General features: G+C 50.4%; 1 long non-coding RNA gene across 1 annotated transcript; it reads left to right on the forward strand.

Moving 5' to 3' along the window:
- The first annotated feature begins 17503 nt into the window (after positions 1 to 17503).
- Positions 17504 to 17865, forward strand: LOC124687708. The gene is made up of 3 exons (XR_006998284.1): positions 17504 to 17551; positions 17646 to 17774; positions 17851 to 17865. It is a non-coding gene; the product is annotated as an uncharacterized LOC124687708 (long non-coding RNA).
- The last annotated feature ends 210 nt before the right edge of the window (positions 17866 to 18075 follow it).

Genomic DNA, 18075 nt, shown 5'->3' on the forward strand with positions numbered 1-18075 from the left:
AGAAACTACAATATACAGATATATACATCTAACAAGTCAGTGTGGAACAGGTCAAGGATGCGCTAACATAGACTGATTGTGATACTATTTAATTCTATTAGTTGAACAACAGCATACGCCAAACGTTTTATTGTTGTCCGTCTGGATCACCTGTAACATTTTTTTATATGTTTGGGGGTGTCTACTGTCTAGACTGAAATATAAGAGACAGAGTTCAACTTAGCAAAATTCTTCAAACAAATCAATTAACCTCCTTTTCCCATTATTTTCTCTCTCCTCTAGCACACACGCATGGCTAAAGGGCATGTTTAGTAGTCTGAGCCCGATATGGGGCTCACTGGCGCAGTGGTACAAGGTCATCTGCGCGTCTAAAACGTGCCACGGGCCAAAATTGACATGTTGTTTGGTCGGTCGGGCTACTTGGTTTGGCCAAAAATGCCCTTTTTTCTGCAGCCAACCCTAAATCTCGACGGAGATGAGAGTACGACTGTTTGGTACCATCCATGCAAGTCTAAGCTCACCTCTTCTATAGAACGGGTAGCCTTACTATATTATCACCTCCCATCACACAGAAATCACATTTCATTAGTTGCACACCAAGCTAGCAGTTCACAAATTCATCCCTAGCTACTACAAACGGCAGTTCATAACGACACTCCCTACCTACTACGAATGGCAGTTTATCATCACGGTGTAGTTCAACATACGGGGATCAAATTGGGGTTCGAGAAACATGGGATCAAAGGGGTTCTTCTTCTTCACGTGTTTACTTCAATTTTTCACTTATTCTTCTCCTTCTCAAATGGTGGTGTGGCCTCTGGCTTCCCACATTGTGTCTGCCCACTCTTGCCTTTTCTCCTTCCAGGCTTCATTGTTGCCTGCCTGCACGCCATGGCCGGTCTTAACTTCATCAAAAGTGAAAACCTCTTCGAAGAAGTCATCCTCGCCCCAACCTAGGATCCAGTTGTGAAGAATGCAGCAAGCAAGGACCAGCTTCACTTGAGTGTCAAAAATGTGGAACTATTTCTGGTCAAGGACCTTGAACCTGTTCTTCAATGCAACAAAGGCCCTCTCAATGGTGACTTAAGGCTTGAGTGTCTCAGATTAAAAAACTCTTTCACATTCTTAGGTCGGTTCTTGCAGTAAACTCGTTGAGGTGGTACATTGTTTTCCTGAAGGGAGGTAGAATACTAGGTCGGCATGCATATTCAGCATCTCCAAGAAAGAACTTACCCTCAGGATTTGCAACCCATTAGGCCTTGACAAGCTGTCGGACAGGATGCTTGCATCATGAGCTGAATCCTCCCAGCCAGCAAGCACGTATGTGAACCTCATATCGAAATCCATAGCTGCTAGCACGTTCTGGCTGGTGTAGTGCTTCCTCCCGCAGAATGCTGCAGACATTGATCTCGGTACCTTTGCAGTCACATGAGTACCATCAATAGCCCAATGCAATCCTGTCAAACAATTAGCACACATTCATGTTTCTGACAATACCGCACATCTGATAAGTAGAACCAACATGCTTTTGTACTCATCCTGAAATACGGGAACCAGCTGTAGTTGTTCTTGATCTTGGGTGGTGTGTTCATTGATGATGGTTTGATCATATCACCTCTGAGCTCCCCAACTACGTACAACACCTGCTGGAAGTACCAAGAGATCGTCTCCATGGATCGCCTGAATGCACTGTTCAAAAAATCGGCCGAGATACCGATTTATCGGCCGATTTATCGTGAATCGGGTGGTCGCCGGATAAGATTTCAGCATATCGGCCAATTTATCGAGCCATCGATATTTCAGCCAATTTTCTGTAGTTTAGCCGATATTTCGCCTGATTTTCACTCTCATGGCCGATATTTCGTCTGACTGTTAGTGAAATTTCAATGAAATTTGGTATGGCAGTCGAAATTTTCGTCCTATGGTTGTGTAGAATTATGCATTAGCTCAAAATTTCCATTATTATTGATTCAAATGCAAGGAATCAAGGTAATACTTATGTGCAATGCTCAAATATTATTTTTTGCATAGCATATTATAGAAATTTAGTGTCGAAAATTAAGATTTATAAAAAAGTAAGCCGATAAATGGCTGACCGATAAAATCAATTAATCAGCCGATAAGCGATTAATCCTCATTTTAAGGCCGACTGATAAGTTAAGATTAATGCTTTCTTGAACATTGCCAGAATGTGCTATGGATGACTCTGAACCTTTGATAGTGGTGTGGATGCGATCAACCAACAGTACTCTCTCCCTGAACGTTTTCACAAGTGCATAGAAAGATGTTCATCTCATCTGAAGCATCTGGATAGCCTCTACATCATTGTAGTTGTAGATGTAGTTTAGGTTGGTCATCCTCTCCTGATCTCGTTGTAACATAGGACCGTACATGACAAAAGGAAAATCAGCATGCCTAACTGCTCTCTTGTGCACCATCAGGATACAGGCTTGTATGCAAATGATGAGTCTTGCGGCGTGATAGACAAGCTAGAGCTGGCCGGTCTACTCAAACAAGATCTAAGCATTATAAATGGTCTTATTGAATCCAACAAGTTCTACTTACATGAATCTAACACTACAGTAGAGTAGAGGAGTTTCCCCTTACCTTTGTCATGGCAGACGATGGAGACGGCCGGAAGTCAGAGAAGATGTGCACAGGCTCCGCCGCAGCTGGAAACGACGACCCTGGTCCGGCGCCAGAGACCAAAGGGAGGATCTCCTCGTCCAGAGCATGGCAAGGGTCAGATGTGCGGGGCCAAATCTAGGTCGCGGTAGCCGCCACCGGTGCAAAAATTGGGGAAAGGGAAATTTCAGGAGGGGCTAATGGAGAGGATAACCGAAGAGGGAGGTTACCCCTACCTTTTCTGCGCAATGCAGTTCGGATTTCGCCTTCTCTCGCCATGCCACGGCTGAGCGCCTGCGCGAATAGCGTTGTTGATTTTCGTCGCGCCCAGGCCTGTCCCTAGAAAAACGGTCAAACTGGTCGTTCCTCCTAGGTCTATCCCGGAGGTGCTTTAAGACCCATGTTGTGTAACAATGTGGAGACGACGTACAGGGCATCCAAACAGCCTAAAAACTACGGGCACATGCGAGTCAAAGGGTGCCTAGGCTACCAAACGGGCCCAAAGTGTATTGTTACAGTGCTATAGAAAAACAAATCCTTAGTTTTTGTGTTGAAGGAATTTTTTCTTTCCCCTGACGTGCACATGTTGGCGGACAACACATAGGGCACGTTTGGTAGGCTGGGTGCCCCTTGGCTCGTATCGGGCCAGCAAAAAATGGCCCGTTTGGTTTCCTGTGCTCACCCGCGTTGTTGCACAAACCGGATATTAAAGCACCCTCGGACCAGGCCCAGGAGGAACGCTCAGATCGGCCGTTTCCAGCGATGCAAACACGTTCTCTTCACCGGGGCGCTTGATGCAACCTTAGTGAAAGAGCTTCCGCCCACTCTCCCTTACACTACTCCACACACCCTCTCTTCAAATCAACACAAACATACTCCGAATCAAAATAAGTTGTATGTTAGTAAGATGCGTGTCGATGATATGAATCAATTCCAACAATCAGTTTCGAGTTTCGTTAGTCGTAAATAATCAATTTCGTGCATGAAGTTTTGAGCGAATGTTGCCAAATTCATCGCACACGCTCAACCGTTTGAAATTTATTTTGAGGTGTAGGTTCACCTCACCATTCCACATGACTTTCATGTTGAAAGGTTTTTTTTTCAGTGGACATAGATGGATAGATAAATGACTCGCTATTATATTGTAATTTGTATGTATGTGTGAGTATGTTTTGAAGTACTTTTGCTCAAATTCTCACTTGCCATCTTCATGTACGGCGACGTGGTGATGATAGGTGAGAAGTGAGAGGTGATAATCCATGGTGATGACGGCATGGTGATGTTCGTCTCCGTGGTCGGCGACGCGGTGATGCTTGTGATGGGCATGAACAGTGGTGTCATGGTGGTGTTCTTCTTTGTGGTCGGCGACGTGGTGATTCTTGTGACCGACATGACCAGTGGTGTCATGGTGGTATTTTTTTCGTGGTTGGCAATGTGGTGATGCTTGTGACCGGTGGTGTCATGGTGGTGTTCGTCTTCGTGGTCGATAACATGGTGATTCTTGTGACGGGCGTGAACAACGGTGTCATGGTGGTGTTCGTCTTTGTGGTCGGCGACGTGGTGATGCTTGTGACCGGCGTGACCGGCGGTGTCATGGTGGTCTTCGTCTTCGTGGTCGGCAACATGGTGATGCTTGTGACCGGCGTGAACGGCGGTGCCATGGTGGTTTTCATCTTCGTGGTCGGTGACATGCCCATGCTTGTGACCGGAGTGACCGGCGGTGTCTGGTGGTCTTCGTCTTAGTGGTCGGCGACGTGATGATACTTGTGACCGGCGGTGCCATGATGGTTGATTGCTTCTTGCTCGGCGACGTGCCCATGCTTGTGATGGGTGAGGTAAGGTCACCATGTTGCCATATAGGTGAGGCTAGAAAAAGCATGCGAAGAACCAAACAATGGGGCTCGCATTCCTACCCGATGCAGTCGTCCAAAGGGGGGCGATCCCCGAGAGCTGGGCCAGGGGATCATATGTCACTGGATCGACACAACTCTTGCTCGATCGAAGAATTTAGTGCATGTTACCAGCCTGTTCGATCTGCAAAGAGAAGGCGGGCTAAGTACCGACCGATTGGATTGTTTGCCAACTCTAATTCCAATGCAGCAATAAACCAAGATGTAACGGGAGGAAGAGAGTAACAGATAAAGCAGATAGAAAGCTTTTCTGGTTTAGTAAAGTATGAAAGATAGGGAGAAATATTCCTAAATAAATAAAGGTTGCCCGATGGCTTCGGTTCAAGTAGTAGTTAAGTCTTAAGTTGGGAGGCGCCAGAAATGAGCGGTCCAGGCGACCAAACAACATGGCTTTTCTGGCCCATGGCCCATCTCAAACGCGCATGTGCTTTCTTCACACGGATGCCAAAAACTCTAGAAAAAGGCCAACCTTCGCGAAGGGAAGGCAACTCGCTCTGCACGCGACAAGTGGCGCGTTATGGTGTCAGAAAATCCCTGGGAAGTGGTCTCCCTGCTCGCCACATGTCGCAAGGGGAAGCAAGGTGGGGATGTGGGAGGAGAGAGAAGACAGGGGAGGCTAGGTTGTATCAGTTTTTTTCCTTTTTTTCTAGATTCGTTTTTTTCAAAATGAAATATCTTGAGAACCGTAAGTTCAACCGTTTCCACTTTTGCGACCCTCTCGTCGAGATCTTCAAACCTAGATCCCATGTTGATAGGTTTCGAGATATTTTTTTTCGTACTTCCTATACTACTATGGTTGTATTCGTGGTGTGTACCTAACTGTACTCGTGCTTCAACTGATAAGTACTTCTGTTTTTAATGTATTTGATACAATTTTTTCCTTTACCCAGTAACTGTACTTACTCGTGTGCGCTACTGTACATGTGCTTTCTGTACCAGTACTTCCTCGTGTGCGCGACTGTACTTGTGTATCTGTAGTTGGTCGTGTGCGTTACTGTACTTCTGTACATATACTCGCTCATGTGCGCGACTGTATTCGCTCGTGTGCATGACTGTACTCGCTCGTCTGCGCGACTGTACTCGCTCGTGTGCGCGACTCTACTCGCTCTTCTGCACGACTGTACACACTCGTGTGCGCCACTGTACTCGTGTGTTGTACGCAACTGTACTCGTCTATTATACGTAATTGTACTCGTGTGTTGTGTCGGGAGTGCTAGCAGCGACGCACGGAAGTACTAATCAATTGCATGGAGCAGTTGCAGTAGCGCGGGGCGAGTACGTGCGAGACGCGAACCGCGAAGCACGGACGACGTACGTGCGCGAGTACGCGCGGGGACGTACCGGGCTCGCTTCACAGGCGGACCACGGCTGCGCGGCTGCGGAGAGTTGACGCACGTGTGGAAGGAAGTACGTGCGGCCGGGAAGAGTTGACGCACGCGCGGGAGGAAGTACGGACACGTACGCGTATACATTTGCCACGTGTCGGGCGTTTGCTGGCCCGACTTCCCTTTGGGAAGGTCGGCCTCTACCTAATCGTACCCGACTGACGCAGTGGGTGCAAAATATTGGCATATGCTACCAAACAGGCACATAGATTTTTTTGTCCAATAGTCATGGGACCGAGACCAAAATCATTTGGCGCAAAGAAGATTTTTTTTCTGGAAGCATTGGTGCCACGTTGCTCATGGAGGTGGGCGAGCACCAGCGAGGGATAGAGTGGTCCGGACATGCAATGCCTTGCCGTCGCTGCACAGTTGTGGCAAGACACGGTAATGGAGATGGCCTAGGTATATCACAATGAAGAGGATGCTTCAATGGGGTGTTTGGTAACCTGGGGTTATTTTGGGGCTTAGTGAAGGGAGGCTTCAGGGTCTTTACCCCATTCGGAATGAGCACGGGTCAAATTTAGCTTGTCATTTCGTTGCTCGTGATGCACTAGTGAGTACCTAGGTGTCACTTTGTTTGATTGGTTGCATGTTTTGATTTAGCCTCACCTCTTTTCCAATGGTTATTACCTCTCACCTCTTACCTACTACAACCATAACCACACCGCCGCATGAAGCTAGGCACCAATGCGCCACCGACGACCATGGCCATGGTGGGTACCACCATGTCGTCACCGACGACGGTGGCCGTGCCAGTTACCGCCACACTGCCGACGATTATTGGTGGCCACGCTGGTTGCCGCCATGCCGACGCCGATGATGGTGGCCACGACGGTTACCACCATGGATTACTACGTCTCACCTCTCACAACCATCACCACGCCGCCTTCCACAAAGTCAGACACAAGGGCTACCACGACGGCGCACGAAAATATCACCATATTGCCGCAGTTGACGGTGGCTACCACCATGGATTACCACCTCTCGCCTCTCACCTACCATGACCATATTGCCATCCACATAGTTGGGCACAAGGCATACCACAAACAACGCATGGAAAATACCACCATATCGCCGTCCAGCATGAACCGATGAACAAGACGATCAAGAAGACTAGCGAGACCCGCGAGGAACATGTTACAATACACCCAAATGACCTACCACATGTGTACTAGTTACTATATACTACCAAGTTGCTTATGTACCCATCTACGCCCGCCGAAATGAAAATCTTACAACATGAGAGTTATGTATAATGGTGAGGTGAAGCTACTCAAAGGAAATTTCAAATGGTCTACCATGTGCAACGAATATTGTGAAATTCGCTCAAAAGGCTCTAGACATGAACACGAAAGTTGCGACTTACGCTGATGAAACTCGAAACCTATTGTCAGAATGGATTTATATCATTGACGCGCAACTTTTGAATGTACATTTTATTTTGATTCATACCATGGTTGTGTTGATTTGAAGGTAGTGGGTAAAGGATTTTAAGGGGAGAGTGAGTGTAACCACCTCACGTACACCCCACGTGCAAAGTTTGCATTGCTAGCGTTGAGAACAGACATGCCCGGTGAAAATGATCGATTTGGCCATTCCACCTGGGTAGGCCCAGAGGTGCTTTGAGAGCCGGTTGAGTCACAACACTATGGCCTTCCGTGCAACCAAACAACCCATATTTTGCTTTCCACATGCGAGCAAAGGGGTATGCGAGCTACCAAACGCATCCCAAGGTGATGAGAGGCACACAAGGCCCAACGAGTCAACCCGCATGGTAGTGTTGGTATGTGACACATGCTCTAGAGCATGGGGGTGCCTAGGCCCATGACCATCGAGGCTGACATCCTATTATGTAGCTCTAGGTTTACCAGATTTTGGGTCCGTCCTACATTAGAGCGCACTCTGTTCCTCTAGATATAGTTGTGAGTGTCCTCCGATTGCCAAAGCAAGGTAGGGAAGGTTTTTCCGTCCTAGTGCCAAAGAGAAATTTTGCTGAGCAACATTGCACTTGAACTTTTATTTATTTATTTCACACATAGGAAAAACTCATTTTCACTGTTATGTGGTAGGAAAGGATTTAGAAGAACCAGGTTCAAGTGTCCTCCGATTTATATTTAAGTTCCCATTCTTCTAAATTAAACCAGTGCCTAGTTATTCTTACGTATACAATATCTAACTAGCATGGTGCAACATCGTTGGGTTCCTGTTGTACCGATACTGAAGCTTCGAGGATCAACTCTGTTATGTAGCGCTGTGACTGTGATGCTGGTGATAAGGACTAAAAACAATGTTTGGATAAAACTGGTGTTTGTTTTGCTGGTGCTGATGTACTTTGCACCTGACATGTAATAAGTAGCTGCTACTTTTTCCAATTTTCAGTGTAAATAGTGGCGGTTTCTTTAACGGAAAACAGCGAGGGGATGCTTGTTGGATTAAAGGAAACTAGCAAATGGTGCTTTCTTAGACACCTGAAATGCACAAGGCCCCAAAACTGATATCACTTTACCGTGTGCTCCTCAATATTATGCATGAGATAATGTGTTTCTTACCTAGCATGGTGGAGCCTAGTTTATTTTCAATGGATCTTGACCAATCCACTATGGTGATTTCCATTTATGTAAGAAAAACAATGTAGATTCTGAAATTTAATTTCTGATATAGTGCCTAATATCTTACTCAAATGTGACAGGTAATTGGCTCGTTGATAGCAACCAGCTCGGACTTTGCAATAACATGGTGGTTATTTTCCACCGTGGAGAATATATGCCGCCCTGATTTGTTGCCTAGAGGAAGTATGTGGACATGCCCCAGTGTGGGTTTAATGTACAACAGTATGGTTATTTGGGGTCTCATTGGACCACGTCGGATGTTGTACCCTGGAGGAGTATACTCCAAGTTAATATATTTCTTCCTGATTGGCACAATTGCACCAATACCTCTATGGATCTTGGCCCGTGCATTCCCTGGAAAGAAGTGGATGAAGCTCATCATCGTTCCTGCCCTATTCATGGCAGGTTCTAGGATACCTCCAGCTTCAGCAGTTAACTTCATATCCTGGTTCACAATAGGGTTTGTTTTTAACTATCTTGTCTTCCGGAGACGCAAGGAATGGTGGGCAAAATATAGTTTAATATTATCCGTTGCCTTGGACACTGGTGTTGCTGTAATGGCGTTCTTGGCGGCATTGACTCTGCAAATGCATGGCATCAATGGTGTCAATTGGTGGGGTTTGGATGTCTCTGATCATTGCCCACTAGCCACATGTCCTACTGAACCAGGAGTTCAAGCTAAGGGTTGCCCTGTTACTCGTTAGGGTTTCCCTCGCCACATTTCCCTTTGTGCTTGACTGAATAAATATCATGTAACTCTTGATGAGACTACCATATGGATTGTATTGTGTATTCATGTATTCATAACTAGAATTGAATGACATATACTGTGTGGTTACATGGAGAAATCCCAAATAAATTAGTTTCACTTAAAAATTATTATATACATAGTATAAAGGGAAGCAGATTTTTGGCTCTCGGGTGCAACGCACCCCCATAAACCAAAAAAATATAGTAATTTTAAAAAATCATTTTTTTTGAATCTTCCTGGAAACCAAGGATGATAAGTTTGTACTCGTAAAAAAAATGTTTGGAAACGAAATGATTCTCATGGTCCCCAGGGAAAAAAAAAGATAAAATTATGACGAATATAAAGTGAATAGTACCTGGTCATGTGGTGTTTCAAGTTTTTTTTTACCCAGTATACAATAAAAGTGATTTCCTAGGAGAATATTTTGTTTCAAGTACAATACCTAGTCATCCTTGATTCCCAAAAAAGTTTAATTTTTTTGAATTATTTTTAATATTTTATTTTATTTTTCTAAGTATAGGGGTGTGTGGCACCCGGGAGCCAATCTGTATTTCTCTAGTATAAAGGACTTAACATAGTCCAAAACAGCTGCATCAATGTAATCTCTCTTAGATAGGGCCCTAGCCTACCCGGCTTATGAGGCTCCTCTCACACGCACATCGATCCGGAACGTCAAATTCGTTGTGCATAGTCAGGGGTGGACACAAAGTTCAAGGCTCGAGGCTTGGCTTGGGCTCGATGATCCGACAAGCCAAGCCTAAACATTCTGATCAAGGCTCGAGGCTCGCAAGCTAGCTCGAAGGCTTGATGTATTAAAAAAAATTGCCATAACCTTTGCCAAAAATAGATCATTTCATAATTAAAAAACAATTTAGCATGAATACATCGATAACATTGTGAAACAAGTTTCATAAAATACTAATAACAAAATAATGTATCACAAGTTCACCACACAAAATGCATTCAGTTAGTACAATAGGAAGTTTCATGCATCAGCAACACATACACTTAGGGTGTGTTTGGTAGCCCGGTCCAACAGAGAATTGCTATCTGCCGTCATACAAGCTCACCCTAGCATAGTTGAACTCAGATTTTCTTGTGTGTTTGGTAGGTCGGGCCAACGGAGATATGCTGAGTGCATCTGTTGTTTGGTGGGTTGTATGGGGTGAGAATAGCTGAGGAGGTCTATAATTTGCACAAAGACCACTACATATAAAAATGAAATGCGATTGGGTCCCTCTGTACAAAATAAAAAGCAATCGGGTCCCTATAAAAATGAAAAAAAAGAAATCGGGTCCCTACAGGTGGAGCCCTGGCCGGAGCTCCCTCGCCCTCGCCGGAGCTCCCTGCTGCTGGCGGACACCGGAGCTCCTTCGCCCTCGCCGGAGCTCCTTGCTGCTGGCGGACATGGTGACGCGAGGCTGTTGTGGTGGAGGTCGACCGTGGCTGCGTTTGTCGTCTGTGGCGGAGGTCGGCCGTGGTTGCGCTCGGCCGTATCGGCGCTCGGCGGCGGCCGTGGCGGAGCTGTCCCTTGAGGAAGCGGCGGCGCTGGCCCTCGCCGTGGCCGTGGCGACGCTCGGCGGCGGCCGTGTCGGATCTGGCCCTTGATGTGGCTGTGGCGGCGCTCGTCGGCGGCCATGGCGGAGCTGTTCCTCGACGTGGCTGTGGCGGCGCTCGTCGGCGGCCGTAGCGGAGCTATCCCTCAACGTGGCCGTGGCGGCGCTCGTCCTCGTGGAAGCGGCGGCGCTGGCCGGCATCGAGGAGGTTGCAGTGGGGCGCAAGAGTGGAGGTGGAAAATAGAGAGCGGTTTGGGGGGAAGTGAGGGCTGGGCAGTTTGACCCCTGTTGTTTTCGGTCCAGGTGCGAGGCCGCGCGGGGGATTTCCGGGCGAGCTCAGCCCTGCCCAGGTGTGAAGCTCGATTTTGGCTTCTCCACCGGGCATGGCTGAGAGGCTATTTTCGTATCAGGTGGGCAGTGCTCAGCTGACCCGAGCCGACCTACCAAACAATAAAAGTTGGGAAAAGGTAGGATGAGGTGGAAAAATCTGAGAAGGGCCGGTCTACCAAACACACCCTTAGGGCATCTCCAGCGGCGCGACGCAAACGGTCGCTCAGCGACCGTTTGCGTCCGCTTTGGTCGTAAATGCGTCTGGCACCCTCTCCAGCGGCACGACGCAAAGTGACCGGGCCGTCCGCGGAGACGCAAACCTGGCCCAAATATGCGGCAGGTTTGCGTCTCGGCGGACGCTGCGCGGACGCGCAAAGTGTCCGCTGCGGTCTCCACCGGGCCCGCCTGGCAGCGAGCCTGCATGGAGGGCATCGCTTCCTTGGCCATCGCTTCCGCGGTCGGCGCTTCCGCGTCTGCGCCGCAGCCTTCGCCATGAATGCCGCGGCTTCTCGTTCGCGCGTGCACTGGCGGGCGGCGGCTCGGCTTCTGCAACGCCTTCAATGGCATCGTATCCCGCGCGCGGCCGCCCTTAAAAGTCCACCGGCCGCGTTGCTCCTTCGCCCACAGCTCCACTCGCACCACATCCGCCGCTGCGCCATGGGGAAGAAGAACGACTTCGAGGCCTCCGGCAGCGGCAGCAAGAAGGTGCCGCTCCCCATCACGGTGGGGAGGCTCATGCACGGCCAATGGGTGCCGTGCGACGCCTGGTCCGGCGTGCAGCTGCCTGGCGGCTGGCGGCTCAGCTGCCGCCGGGTGCCCATCCCTCCAGTGCCTGCGCGCGAGCCTGAGCGGACGAAGGAGATCCGGCGCAGGAGGCGATATCTGCCGGCGGACCTCCGCGCCGATCCGGCGTACGCCATCGACTCCGAGCAATGGCGTACGTACCTGTCCACGGAGACGGACAGTAGACGACGGGCTGGCTTCATGGGCTACAGGGATTATCCCTTCGGCCCTGCACCGCCGGCGCCTCGTCAGCAGGCGCCGACGCGTCGTCAGCAGGCGCCGACGCGTCGTCAGCAGCCGCAGCACAACGACCGCGAGGACGAGGACGACGACGACGAAGCCTACGCCGTGTACGACGACGACGACGACTGCATCGAGGCGCTCGCGTACCATAGCGAGGAGGTGAAGGACGACAGCGAGGACTACGTCGGCCTCGTCTTCCACGAATGGCAGCAGGCCATGGCGGAGGGCCGGAACTTCGAGTTCCCCGACAACATGACGGACGACGAGATGGCCAAGCTCGGCCTCCTCGTCTCCGAGTACAACGCGCCAGTGCAGCCGCCGTTGCCCCGCTACGCGACCGCTGTCATGCCGCCGGGCCTGTCCGCGGATGAAGCCCTTCGACAGGCGCTCCTAGACTCGGCGGCTCCTCCTCCACCGCCGCCACCGCCGCCACAGCCTTGGGCGCCTCCCCCACCGCCGCCACAGCCTTATGGCTGGGCTCCTCATCCGCCTCCACCGCCTCCTCAACCTCGAGCACCGGCGGCGCGCCCGGTGTACGCTCCTCCTGATGGCTACTGGCCGTGGGTCGTACCGGAGCTCATCGTGCTCGACAGCGACGAGGAGCAGCACAGCGACGATGAGCAGCAGTAGGCGTTTAGGGTTTATGTTTTTTGTTTTAAGTATGTAAATTATGGTTCATGTTAAAAAAAATGATTCGTCCTAAAAAATGCGTCGTGCCGCTGGAGCCACCCCCGACGCAAACGGACGCGCGGTCGTTTTCGACCAAATGGACCGACGCAAACGGACGCTAAAATGCGTCGCGCCGCTGGAGATGCCCTTACTAGTAGAGCTAATAGAGCCTGCACGTGAGGAGTAGGTGTCCAAATAAAATATTGTTAAACAATGCTCCGTTAGTGTTCCCAAATCGGAACTGAACCAGGACTAGCAAAGTAGCAGCCGGCCGGTGGTGGGAAAAGGAGCAGCCGGAGATGGGAATTCGTGGTGATCTGGTTAGAGAGGATGAGCAAGGTTGCCAGCCGGTGGTGGGAAAAGGAGCAGCCGGAGATGGGAATTCGTGGTGATCTGGTTAGAGAGGATGAGCAAGGTTGCCAGCCGGTGGTGGGAAAAGGAGCAGCCGGAGATGGGAATTCGTGGTGATCTGGTTAGAGAGGATGAGCAAGGTTGCCGGCCGGTGGTGGGAAAAGGAGCAGCCGGAGATGGGAATTCGTGGTGATCCGGTTAGAGAGGATGAGCAAGGTTGCCGGCCGGTGGTGGGAAAAGGAGCAGCCGGAGATGGGAATTCGTGGTGATCCGGTTAGAGAGGATGAGCAAGGTTGCCGGCCGGTGGTGGGAAAAGGAGCAGCCGGAGATGGGAATTCGTGGTGATCTGGTTAGAGAGGATGAGCAAGGTTGCCAGCCGGTGGTGGGAAAAGGAGCAGCCGGAGATGGGAATTCGTGGTGATCTGGTTAGAGAGGATGAGCAAGGTTGCCGATACCTGGCAGATCTGGAGGAGCTGGCTGCACCGGTAAGGAAGGCCGGTGACCGACGGACGGGGGGCCACTGCTGCCCCCAGATAACTGGCACCTCGCAGGACCTAAGCCATCAAATCGAGAGGAGCAAGAGTAGAGAGAGCCATGGAGGAGGAGATGAGGGCGCTGGTGGCCGGCGCGGGACGGGAGGTGATGGTGGCAGCGGCCGTGGCGCCGCCTGCCCTGCCTGAGATGGATGACAGGGTGAGAGCGAGGTCAACGGGATGAGAATTGAGGAAGGGATTCGTCCCAGGCTGGGGGCAGATAATTTGGCTGTTGGCTCGAGGAGCCTCAGGCCTCACGAGCCGAGCCTCGAGCCTCGTTTCTGGGTAAGTTTTTGCTACAAGCCGAGCCAGGCTTGATTTTCCTCGAGCCTGTCCGAGCCAAGCTACGAGCCGGCTCGGCTCGGCTCGATTTCATCCCTATACATAGTAAATTCTCCTCGCCACTTTCATTCACCACCGTTAGATGCTGGTAGTTTTTTTTTGTTTCAGACTACTCATAGTGGAAGTAACATAGCTAGTAACATCACACGCCCCAAGTCATGCCATATTACATGACATGACAATAAATGAAGAAAGAGAGTGAGGTGGTAACTTCATAACATCACCCTTCTCAAGACAATATGTGTCTACAATCTAATAAATATAACATGCATGATATCACCCATATGGCTTGACAATACTATGCTTCTGTTCAATCACATGTTCAGTTGTCAAGCCATATGGGTGTCAGGAGAGTGTTTCTTCATTGGAAGAGGTGATACCATTTTCCTTTAATATTTTACTAGGAAATATGCCCGTTTTGCGGTGGTCTGATTTTACAGTATTATTGGCAAATACCATCAAGAATATTTGAGAGTATGTTTTTTATTTCCTAGTGGCCTTCCGATCTATCTATCTATTATATAATTAAAACAACAAACATTGTACGGCTAAGATTGCGCAAAAGTTAAGCAGAAGTTAATGTATGGTTAAGATTAAGATTCCGTAGTTTCCTTAACGCACGACCACGGCCGTATATAAAGCTAACCTCCCCCAGCCGTAAATAAAGCTAACTTCCTCTCGCCTTAGACCCAACACTACGGGAACCCGCCGACGTGCCGACGGCCATAATCTGTGCCTACGGCGGCCGTCGGCACAGCCTCACTCGCCGTCAGCCTAGTAAATTGGCCGTCGGCACAGCCTGGCCGTCGGCACAGAAACCCTAGAGCCGACGGCCGCCGTCGGCACACCTTAGCCGTCGGCACAAACCCAGCCTGTGCCGACGGCACGTAACCTAGCCGTCGGCACATGGACAGATGGTGGGGCCACCGACAGCCACCGACAACGGCGTCACCAGGTGGTAAACGGCGTGATGTGGGCCGACGGCCGGGCCGTCGGCACAGCTTCCCCGCCCTTTTTCCTTCTTCCCGCCCTTTTCCCCGCCATTCTTCTCGCGCCATTTCTTATGTAGGCCGACGGCCTGGCCGTCGGCACAGCTTCCCGCCAATTTTTCCTCCAACATTCCCGCCATTTTTCCCCGCTCCTTCCCTCCCGCCATTCTTCTCGCGCCCATTTTCTCCCGCCAAGTTTTCCCGCCGTTTCAGCCGTCGTCGTCCTATATATAGCCATGTCTTCTCCACACTAACATCACCGAGCAACATTTCTCTCCTCATCAACTCTCTCATCCAAAAAACACCACGAGAATCCTCTGAGCTCAGCTGCCGTCGAGATGGCTCCTCGTCGCCGTAGCAACACGGGCTTCATCGGCGTTCGCCAGCGGGCTGCGGGCCATTTCGCGTCCGAAATCACCGCCGGTGGTGTGCGTGTGTGGCTCGGCACCTTGTACACGAAGGAGGCTGCTGCCCGCGCATACGACGTTGCGGCTTGGAGGTTTGGCCGGTCGCGCCACGAATTGAACTTCCCGGAGGTCAGGTCTCCGACGGAAGCCGAGAGTCTCTCTGCCGAGCCGCTACTTCGCTCGGAGGGTGAAGCGCAGCGGTTCGAGAGATGGCCGAGGCGGATTGATACCACCGAGGCGGACGAGCAGTTCATGGCACGGTGGCGCGAGAGACCATCCCGGAGACGTCGCGGCCACGCGCGCATTCTGGAAGGAGAAGCAGGCGTACATGAGAGAGAGGAGGGCGGGAAAGCGGCAGAGGAGGGCCGAATATGAAGCGGAGTACGCCAAAGGAGAGGCGTCGACATGGGGGGGAAATGATGAACGGTGGTTGTGGAACCTCTCAAGTACCGCTTCAGAGGACACCCCTAGCGAGGACGAAGATTTCAAGAACTGATTAGTATGTGTGTGTGTCGAGTCCGTGTGTCTAACGGGTCATGTGTCGACCCAGTGTTAAGTGCTTTGTTCGTGTGTGGGTTTAGTTTTTTAAGTGTTTTGGTTTGTGTATGAGTAGTGTAGTTTTTAAGTGCTTTGCTTCGTGTGTGGGTGTAGTTCTTTAAGTGCTTTGGTTTGTGTGTGGTCTAGTTCTTTAAGTGCTTTGGTTTGTGTGTGGGTCTAGTTATTTAAGTGCTTTGTAACGTGTGTGGGTCTCAAGTTCTTAAGTGTATCATTATTGTGTGTCGTCGAAATCGAGCATCGGAGGGTGGGAATGGTCCCAAAACTCGGGCGGATTATAGGCTCGTAGGGGTAAAATCCAGGGATCTGTATGTGCAAACTCCTGGTACGGCTAAAAGGGAGCCTACTTTATGGTAAAGTAAGCCCAATCTATGGTTACCATGTACATATGTCCTAAACAAACCAAAGCAAATAAAAAAATCCATTGTTACACCGTCACACGGAGAAAGCTATAGGGGTAGATCTGCGGGGTCCCCGCCCTAGGGTTTCCGAAGATACAGATCAGCGGAGCGTCGGAACCGCTTAAAACTTGCATATGTCCCTAGCATATGTGCACAAGTGTGATGTATGGTTTGGCTAACCTTGCATGTACCCGGCGTTGACGATTTTCGCAGACATGGGCCAGCACTTGGTGAAAATCCAGGATCTGTATGTGGAAACTCCTGGTACGGCTAAAAGGGAGCCTATTTTATGGTAAAGTAAGCCCAACCTATGGTTTCCCATGTACATATGTCCTAAACAAACCAAAGCAAATAAAAAATCCATTGTTACACCGTCACACGGAGAAAGCTATAGGGGTAGATCTGCGGGGTCCCCGCCCTAGGGTTTCCGAAGATACAGATCAGCGGAGCGTCGGAACCGCTTAAAAACTTGCATATGTCCCTAGCATATGTGCACAAGTGTGATGTAGGGTTTGGCTAACCTTGCATGTACCCGGCGTTGACGGCGATTTATCTTGCTGTGCAGGAGGCGGAACTCGGGGAGCCTCTCACCGAGGTGGGAGGGTGGCAGAAGATGAAGCTGAAGCAGCCTGATCTGAGCCAGCCTCAGCCCTCGCTGCCCGAGTACTTCGGCTATACCGAAGAGGAGTTGGAGAAGTACTGCTCGGCGTTCAAGGGTCTTCATCCGGAGGTGGATGATCCTATTGAGCAGGAGACCGGCGTTGACGGCGATTATGGTGGCGGGGCGCGGCGCGGAGCATGGCCGTACGAAGCTTCTTAGTGGGGTGATCAAGCCGCAGAGGACCCTCACGCAGATTAGGTCTACCCTCACCGCCGGCGACCCACCGGTCGCGCCTCCTCGACACCGTCGTACCGATGTAAGTTTTCTCATTTTCATCTTCTTTCCAACATTCATTCCTGAATGGCTAAATTGACGTGGCTCCTTTTCTTGGAAATTGTAGGCTAACTTTGAGGCCGCCTACGCTGCCACTTATGAGAAGTATTTGATGGTTGTAGCAGAGTGGGACCTCAAGAGAGCGGCTTGGGAAGAGTACCAGGAGGTGACGAGTCGTGTAAGTTCCAATCTTTTATGGTTCAAAGACATGACAAGTCCCACCTCCCCTTTATTTTATATCTGCAGCGCTTGACATCTAAACTATCTTGCAGGCGCTCAGGACGTTCTTCCAGACTGGAGAGAGGATCGCACTTCCGGAAGAGGAGCCACCTAGGCCGGGGCCGACTCCAGTGTGCCCATCGAGGGAAGCTTTCGCGGCCACATACTACGCACGGACTCCGGTAAGTCCTGTGCCTAACCAGTTGTCACCGATTTCCTTTCCCATGTGTAAGATGCTAACTCTTGTCAAACATGTAGGGCACGGGAAGTTCGTGGAACCGACCCTCTCCTGATTCGTCGCGCGAGGGCACACCGATGCACCCCGGCCGCCATTCTCCCGGTGCTTCAGGGTTTTCACCTGCTGGCGATGGTTCAGGCCATGGTTCTACCTCGGTCCACCTCGACAAAAGCCGGACGCATGAATGGACGAGTATGGAACTTGGTTGGTTCCCCTGATCTTGGGTCCCCCTTAGCTAGGTGTCT

Source organism: Lolium rigidum, chromosome 2 (genome assembly GCF_022539505.1).
Source record: "Lolium rigidum isolate FL_2022 chromosome 2, APGP_CSIRO_Lrig_0.1, whole genome shotgun sequence".
Classification (NCBI taxonomy): domain Eukaryota; kingdom Viridiplantae; phylum Streptophyta; class Magnoliopsida; order Poales; family Poaceae; genus Lolium; species Lolium rigidum.